The following is a 9,834-nucleotide window of genomic DNA, read 5'->3' on the forward strand; positions in this document are numbered from 1 at the left end:
CAGGAATTTGTGTTAGGGTGTGAGTATAATGGGGGTTGTTTTATAATAAGTGTCGGATTCACATTTGTGCCATTTTTGCGTACATACACATTTTTTTTTAATATATATATGAAACGGCTCTTCACCCTTTGTAGAGCAGACTTCTTTTCCATGTTTGCTGTAGTGTGACAAAATAATCTGTTTTTCCACCACTATTTATTCCTCTGTCATATTTTTTGCTCCTGTTTTTCTAATGATTTTATCATTTATTACATTCACAAAATAAGACAAATGGGTCATATTACAAGTAAAAAGAAAAGACACAATCAGTGACTCCCCCTTCATAAAACTAGTTTGAAAACGGCAGGATTCTTTTCAAGCCAGTTTTATGAATCGGATGTCCCTTATCGAATGAGGGCATCAAATGACTGCTTTCAGCCAATCAGGGCTTTTCGATTTCCTGATTTTGAGAAAACTGAAGGACAGAGAGGCAGGGAGATCCGGCGCTGAACACAGATTTGTGGGTTAAATCTCTCGAATGGTTTAACCCCCTAACCCAAAATTAAATTGTTATGGTGCCAATGCCATTTTTTTCATTTTGATGAAGTTGTTATTGAGCACAGAGTGTTCCTTTAAGTTTCACAGAAATTTTGCCAATAAGACAGTGGCAGAAAAAATAGTTAGAAAGAAAAGGTGCACTTTTTCACCTCTCTTTTATACATTGGAAACAACAATTTTTTAAACTAAGAAAAAATTAGATGGGAGAATATATTAACGGGAGAGGCATTTTGGCGCAAATAAGGGAATACATATATAGAAATAGGAAAAGTGCCCGCAAAACAAAATATAAAGTGAACATAACACTTTTTATACATTACTCTATATGGTTTACATAATTGTAACTTTTTTCCAAATATATTTACATACTGTTTTAGTTCAGAATGAATGGTAACATAATCACTCAATAATAGGGGCATGGCACACTTAATCAGAATCAAAGCTCTAAATCTGGTAGACTTGTGCAAAAGTTATTTTATAGAATAAGACTCCACAGCTAAATCCCCAACGATTTATTCGCATTGGTGTGGATTAAAGGGTATTTGATTCGGACAAAACATTTAAAACATTCTAAAAACTGGCAAAACAGTAACTTTTGTTCACTTCCATGATAACTACTCCAAGTTTTCAACTCTGCACAAGATTGCTCAAGGTACACAGTCCACAAAATGTTAGATGTCTCTGAGACTCTAACCAAATCCAAACTTGATCATCTCAAGTAGAATTCACAAAATTATGTATAAGTATTTTTTATTTATTTTTTTCCACAGGGAATGCACATTCTGAATCATTGATGGCCAAAGACGGGACAGAATATCCAGAATGATTATTGAAAGCTGCTGGAGGTTTTCTAGAAAGGACATGCTGCATCAGGATAAACAGTTCACTGTTACTGTAACCTATTGTATAATTGTGTTAAATATTGCTATAAATATTTAAGAGGTGTATACATATGTAAAATACAAGAGAGAAATGTAAAGTTAGAATAATTGTGGAGTTATTTGACTCCTTTTAACAGATGGGAGCAAACATGTTTGCCCTCTCTAAACAATGTACAGCATTTGTGCCACAATTAAGATTAATCTAGATATTAAATTCAGCGTATTTGTTTTCTGCTGCTTAAATATTGTATAATTACTTGTATAATTCTATGCAAATATTGCTTATTTGATAGGTGTTATTTTATACATGTAAAGTCACATGTTCAGATGTGTTAAATGTTCATATCACAATCCTGTGGTAGTATGTTACTGATAATTTTCAAACACGCTATGCGTGATTTTTAATTATTTTTTCTTTCAAATGGGCAGATATGAAGAATTTGTCTTATCTGGTGTCCTGTCTCTATGTGAAGCTATATGCAAGATCTCTTGCTGTTGTAATGTTGTAGATTTGTTTGTTTGTGTCATGTGACATCATACCATTTAGAATTGTGTGTTTGTGCCTTGCCACATCGTTCTGTCTCTTCCATTGTGATGCATATTCTTGGTGTGCTTGTGTAAACCCCTAAAATCCAGGACCCCTTTTTCCATACTGAGCACTTAATAGCTGGAGACTTAATAGCTGTTACAGACTTTTAAGATAAATGTAATATGTCCCATGTATGTAAAATATGAGGCTGCAGTATTTTATGTTTTTAGCAGAAGCACTTCCAACATTGAAGAGGTCAGAACCGAATTTTTATTTTGGCATATGTTGGCCACTCTGCCGTACATTGGTGCTACTATAACTATTTCTAAACAAATTATTAATTTTTATTACTTGACTCTGAAAATATAATTATTTCTCTAACTACCTCCCCTTCTCCCTTACATACATAGATTTATTTTGTCTTTCAGAGTTTATCTATATGCTGTTAATTTAATACAAACATTTTTTTTTTCTTGTTTAGTTTCTATGTTTAAACATCAGCATACTGTAGAAATGCAGCTCTGTGCACATCAGGAGACTTTTGTGCTTGACAAAGCAAAACCTTGCTCCTAAAATAGGTTTAGCTGAGGATATGATACTAGGCACTTGATGTAAAATGAAAAATCCTAATAAGGGATATGTAGCTGTCCTTCCTTGTAAATATAAGCTATTTTGTATAAGCACACTGAAACGAAAATCTGTGAGTGCCAGAGGAATGCTAAAATTGTGTCACTGATTGGGTTAAACAATTACCTTTTTTTGTGTTCAGCACAATCTCCTTATATAGATAATACGATAATGGGCCCTGTCTGCTTTTAGTGCAATAACTGCAGATTAAAAGCTAAATCCATGCGTTTACATGCTATGTAAAGCTGCGTTAATTAAGCTTTTTTTTTTTAAGGTTTGAATGTCTGTAGTTGTATACTGTTTTTCAGTAAACCCTGACTATTCACAAAATACAGGAAGAGGGGGATAACAAGCCACCACTGACAGTACTCATGCCTAAAATATATCCCTTCACTCAATGTCCCAGTCATCCCAAAATGTATTGAGTAACTGATGTGAAGCTGCTTTAATTGGATCTCTATGGAACGAGAAAAATTAAAGTTAATTGAGAAATTTTAATTTAGTCAATTTGTTAAGTTGTAATAATTGCAGGTATTAGTGAAGGTACTTGACTATGATCAGATCAAAGCAGACGTAGACAGCAGGTACTTTTCCAAACCCATTGTGGAACTGCCACTGGCAGGCTAGCAAAACCTAGGACGAGTTGTAGTTCCACATGAGCTGGATGGGTATACCGGGGTTAAAGGAACTGTTTGTAAAAGTGTCGATGTGTTAATAAACAGTCTATACTATTATGCAGGCAACATTGGTAGCAAATGAATATGCTGGCTTTATATACGTGATTATTATATTGAAAAAACAAATTTATTAAAATTGGTTCATCCACTCGGTGACATTAACATTTACAAGTGAACTTTTAAAGTGAATTTTAAATTTAAGGTCCATGTAGCCGAAATTGCAGCACAGCTGACTTAGAGAATATTTTCAGTTCGGCTAGTTTGACCTTAAATTGGAAATTCACCATGAATTTTCACTTCAATGAATAAACCCGATAGTCTTCTGTTAGTTTTTGCCAGCTACATTTTAAGCATTGTGCCAGTAAGACTGTTTGCCTTGGTTCAAACAAATGTCCACTACTTAAAACCTGGTTATAGAATTACCATCAGATGTCAAGGTCTAAGTTTTACATAGAGATTTAAAAATACTGAAAAATACTCATTTTATGGCTGTACTTGTTAAAACAATCTTTATATATGCACTGTTTTCTTGAAATATAGATCAGGCAACCCAATTCCTCCACCATTTAGTTTACTAAATTTTTAACTGATTTGCATTGTCACTGAGCTATGCATTTGCTCACATTTTTGCTTGGGCAATATACAGATCATAGTATGCTGTATAGTCACACATTTAAACAGTTAATAGTCGACACTTTGCCTTTCATTTTTAAGTTTTCAAAGCCTACCCAGAATACTACTATACACCATTTCACTGCCAAATCTCTTTTCCCTACCCTTTGTTAGCGTGTCTGCTGCCTTCTGCACAGTATAGACTTTTTAAATCTCCAATAGTCACATTGACAAAGGGAGTACTCCATATCTGGCAATGTTTAATTAAGAAAAAATGTTTTGTTTTTTTTAATATTTATATTTTTGTATAATAATGTGTTCTTACAGTATTTGTCATGCCAGTTTATAACAAAACAATGCAGGGATTTTTTTATATATTTTTTTTTGTTAATTTTTATTGGGAAACATCTATTACAGCTATGTTCTTCTTTTTTTAATGGAATTTTATTTGTATAGAGTGCTTACTAATGTTAAATAGGAGAGAGTATATAACATTTACATTAAGGACTCATAGCGTTTTAGATTAAGGAGTTAAATGGAAAATATTCAAACTGGGTCTCATTGTCTGCCTTTTTTTCGGGCAGGTGTGGGTTGTGTGTCATTTCATTTACAAAGATAAACGTATGCCATATAATTTATTTATATGAAAATTTATTTTTGTAGTGTACATAATAGTCATCAATTCTTTTGACAGAAGTATATTTTTAAAGAGTTTATATGTATTGATACCATTGTGAGACATAAAACTTGGTTACAGTGCACACGTACTATTTAACTACACCCGGAATAAGTTTGCTTTGCCAAAGGTTAGGCAACCTGTGTCTTTTCTGCTGTTGATAACCTACAGACCCCATAACCCCCAAAATCCTGGGGCATAGGAAAATGGTGGTTTGTAGTTTACCAATATTAGACAAGTGGCATGTTGTTTAACCCTGGTTTATCCTATTCAATATTTTGGTTTGACCAGCATAGACACCATGGCTTAGTGGCTTGCTGATGCTCTCCATCACTGAATGGGTTAAATATATAAAAAAACAAATACATGACAAGTCTTACTATACGGAGCATGTTTGTTTCCATTTGTAATCTAGTGTGGTGTACGTTTCAGACATTGAAAGTGAAAAAAAATTGTACAAACTCTCTAAATATTAATGTTCGAACACTGATAGAATTTCTAACATGAATAAAAAATATTATAACTTATTGGTTACTCATTTATGTTTTTGGAGGGTTTTTTTTCCGCACTTGAACACTGCATAAAAGTCATTTACTTTTCATTGGGGAAGGATTACCTACTGCTAACACAGCACTCATTTGCACCTATTACTGCCTTACAGTATGGAATGTTAATAAGATGAGTTTGCAGGGAAAATAAAAGAAAATCCTAGCTATTGTTTTATAAACACTATAAAGTGGCAATGATGCTAAAGGTGTTCATTCTAACAGCAACGATCAAGCCCTCCTACAGTTCAGATCTACATAAAATCTTCATGTAAGACAAGTTACTTTAACAGTACACCAGTTATTACTGTCCAGCAGATACTTCCATCAGTACACTAAAAATAACTAGTACCTTAGCAACTTTTCATTAAGCTAAATTCCGATGTTGCGTGGGCAAACATTCTGCCTCTAGTGCCAGATATACATATTAGTACAGATAAACAATTGGGGTTACAGCTCTTTTTCTAAAAAACAAAATAAATCTGCACATGGCATTGCACTAGTATAAACTTATTGCACTTATATCCTCTTCAGGGATCCTCACATCAAAAACATTGCAGGCAAACAACACACACGTTAGTACACTGGATTGTATTCACTATTTGACTCCAAAGTGGTAAATGGAAGCTGGTGTCGGAAAATCACTAATATGTTCAACCCAGTAGTTAAAACCATGATCAGATAAACTCAATAGAGGAGTTCATGCATTTTTACTTAAAGGAATATAGGTAGGTTATTACAAATGTACAAGTAATAATAAGTGAAGTATTATTCATACATGCCTCCATTATGTTAAGATTGTTTATTTAAATTAAAAGCAATTTTCAAGCCTTTCCACACACATAAAATTATCTTACTGGTGAACCAACGCCAGATTTGCCATAAAGCCACATAAGCCACGGCATGCAAGCCAGGGTTAGCCGATTCTCAGCCAGCTTATTCTCCTGCCATAGAGCCAGACAAGGAGAGATCTCAGGCAGGGATGGCACTCAATATTGTATCACAGAGATGCCACAAGTTACCGCAGAAACACTCTGATACAATCCTCCAGCGCCAACATCACCCACCGAACCACCAGGGATCAAGTTTCCTCCTTTATGGCGCAAAGTAAGCAAGGAGAGATGAATACATTTTAGGTTTTTTTTAAAACAATTATTTTCTTTAAGCAGCCCCTCAACCCCTATTCCCCACACAACAATCCAGTCCTCCCACTCAAGCCACTACCCCAGTACATCCACTATCCACACACTCTGGCCACTGTACACATACTACAGCCCCTATCCCCCCAGCACAGCCCCTATAGCCCCACAGCCCATATCCTCCGACTATAGCACCTACCCCACCATATCCCTATTCCCCACCAGAGACCATATACCCACCACTATAGCCTCAATCCCTCATTGCAGTCCTATCTACCCCCACTACAGCCCCTGCCCTCCAACTACAGCCACTATACCCACACTACAGACTAGTTATTAGTTAAAATAAAATTAATTAGTGTGCAGATTTACTCATCTTTTTTCCAATGCCATGTGGGTCTCCTCACTGCTGCCCCCGCTCTTGCTCTGCCTCCTTGTGCAAACTTAGATATACATACATAAACATAGGGAGAGGGAATGCAACAACAACCAGGGAAGGATGACTATTATTCACCATGTGAGTCACTAGCAAACTCACCTGGGTCTTCATGTTATATAACCAGCAAAATCCCAGACTGACTCCATGTTGTGTGACTGCACCAACTCTCCCTATCATTGCAAAATACTCCAGGCATCTACTCCAGGCTCTCTCCCAGTAATCCACTAAGAGAGTGTGAAAACTTTGCCGGCACACATGTAACCTACAAAGCCAGTGCATAGTTTGTTTGGTGGGCACAATGCAGGCAGGCAGAGGAGCACATACAGAAAATGAAGTGCAGGGGTCAGTGCCCCCTTGCCTCTCCCCCCCCCCCCCCCCCCCCCCGTCATCCAGAGGCCATGACCTCGATGGCCTTATGACAAATCCAGGACTGATTATATATACTGTATGTATAATATATACAACTATAGCCTTTGTTACATATAGGTCGATCACATGTGTAGGTTGTTTATTGGCACTGATAAGTCTTTTATTAGTTCAGATCAACTTAGTTACCGCCATAAAAGGCATTCCATAAAAAACTGTCCAAAAATATATTTTTTTTTGACTAGCTGCTTACTGGCAGCATTAGTGGGCAGTCAGTGGGCAAATAGTAAAAAGAAAAAAGCTTGTAGAGGGTCAATATGATCCCCACAGCAGTACACCTTCCCCATACCAGAGGCTAGCTTTTATAATAATGAATGCAATTGGTTCTAATAATGATTGAGGGAAAAACGTATTGTCCTCCCATCAGTTTTAGAATTATTTAAAATAAAAGTTTACGTATATTAGCTCTTCATTGCCCATGCCCCTTGAGGGTAGCCATCGTTAAATGTTATTTGGTCAGAGGCACCGCTTACCCAATCAACGACCATGTAAGTAATAAAGTAATAACTTTGATGTTATATGCAAGTGCAAAGCATCTCAAAAATGTACTCTAAGCTGGATTCAGTCATTTTAATTGCGAATGGTCTTGGTGGATAAAAGATGCATAAAATGGATTTAAAAGAGGTAATTACACAGATCTAAGGGTACACCAGGAGATGCCCTGAAACGAGAATTTATCTTTATGTATGCATGGCAGTAATACACTAACAGGCTATAATACATAAATTGTTTTATTTTCAACAACTAAAAATTGTAAATAAAATAAAAAATAATAAAACAACCCTCTTGTTCCAAGATCTCACTGCTCTGAAAACAGGTGGAAATCAGTATGAGTATACTTACACTATGCTTTATTGACTGTGACATATCTTTGGTTACACTGGTACATGCTTGACCCAGATAGAATTTACCATTTCATCGTGACAAATTCATGCTTATGAGAGAAATATGTTGACCTATTTCAGCAGTGTGATCACTGCTCTTTACATTCCATGACCCTTAAATACAATAAATCTGATGTATTTTGCCAGTACAGCGTAACACAGCTGAGATATCTTAATCGTTATTATTTTAACATGACACATTTTTTATTTAATGTTATGAATCAATTTTAGTTTGTTCGGTGCTCCGATTGTGATCTTGCTTTACACATATAGTTTGGTAAATCGCTTAAAAATAAGTTGTGCTTCTGGAACTGAAGTAATTAATCCCTTTCCTTCAGGTGGTCTTGTGAGTGGGGAAGGGGTGTGGGGGGCATTAAACTCCATGTTTCTATTCAGTCAGATATATATTAAATATGATGAGGTGGGAGTGCTAGGACCCTGGGTGAAATCCTAAACACCCATGATTTACTAAATTGTATTTTCAGACTTCAGAGTTTACCTTTGTTGAAACAGTTTATTTTCAGAGCTGTGTCTGAATTAGGCATTTAATTGATTGTATTTATTATATTGTTTTTGCCTTGGGACATTTAGATTTTATTCTTCAATATATGGGTCTAGCACACTTGACCTAAGTATGCTAGTAGCTAGGAGTAGAAATAGGTTAATAGTCATATTTATTTACCTGTTCTATGTTAAATTCTGTATATATTGTGTATTGATATTGTTTTTGTATTTTATTGTATCCTATTGCATCAATTCAATGTTTTGTGGACCCAGGGCATACTTGAAAACTAGAGAAATCTCAATGTATCCTTCCTGGTAAAATATTTTATAAATAATTAAAACTAAATGATTTACTACTTGCTTGAACATATAGAAATATCAGTGCTGAAACTGGGCCCCGAAGCTTGACTGGGGTCTCTCAAAAACTCTTTCACCTAACCAGGCTGCAGCTCCCTTCTTCCAGGCAGGTATTGTTACCCTTCAAGATCCTAACAACCAACAGATGACTCTGTACAGGCTCCACAGCCAAAACGACCTAGTTGGTTGAGAACATCAGCAGGACACGAGAGCACACTACATATTTAACAATAAACAGTCACATTATATTCATTGAATCTGCCTGGCTCCCTTACACCAAGTAATTCTCTCTCTCTGTGTTAAAAATGCACAAATAAAAATGAAAAATAATAAAAAAAAAAAAAAAAGAATACCATGAAAGGCCTGGGGTGTGGCCTTTGCTCTTTCTCCACCTGTTGGGCTGTTGAGTGGAGAGTAATGGTGAAGTAGACACATGGCAAGAGCAATGAGATAGCTGGAGACACTAAGTCTACTGATCCTTACGGAGGTTAATAACCACACCACACAAAAACAAAATCAAATCTTTACTATTCAGTACAAATGAATATTATATACTTTAGAAAAACGTCTTCCAGCTTAAAGTGGCTCTGTCACCTCAAACTTATTTTAATCCCATAGTTTCCTCTTCTTTTCCCCTTTCAGAATCTTGTCTTCATTTCTAATCTATTCATCTTTAAAACATAAGTAGTCCCTATGTTGTCTTATGTTTCAAAGAGAAATAGATCAGAAAAGAATGACAGATTCTGAAAGCGGAAGAGAAGACGAAACAATAGAAGATAGGTGTGACGGACCACCTGGCACGCCGACTGGGTACCTTCATCAATCGCTGCTTCCTAGTAATCCTTGAGTACCATAAGAACCGCACAGGACACCATAACTACCGTAAACCCCACAAACCGCCGCAGCTTGGTTGGGGTCTCGCCACCCACCCTGGACCCGAGACCAGGATCCAGCTGCCACTGGGTAAAACTCTCCTAGCCCAGAGAGCAAAGCAGACTGCT

General features: G+C 36.2%; 1 protein-coding gene across 3 annotated transcripts in view; it reads left to right on the plus strand.

The window, feature by feature from the left end:
* Positions 1-5,077, plus strand: part of PTCH1 (patched 1) — an 86,542-nt gene extending 81,465 nt beyond the window's left edge. For all 3 annotated transcript variants that reach the window (XM_063454965.1, XM_063454964.1, XM_063454966.1), the window contains one exon: positions 1,308-5,077. The gene's annotated coding sequence lies outside the window, so the exon portion shown is untranslated. The remainder of the gene's footprint in view (positions 1-1,307) is intronic.
* Positions 5,078-9,834: the final 4,757 nt, after the last annotated feature.

Source organism: Pelobates fuscus, chromosome 5, assembly GCF_036172605.1.
Source record: "Pelobates fuscus isolate aPelFus1 chromosome 5, aPelFus1.pri, whole genome shotgun sequence".
Classification (NCBI taxonomy): domain Eukaryota; kingdom Metazoa; phylum Chordata; class Amphibia; order Anura; family Pelobatidae; genus Pelobates; species Pelobates fuscus.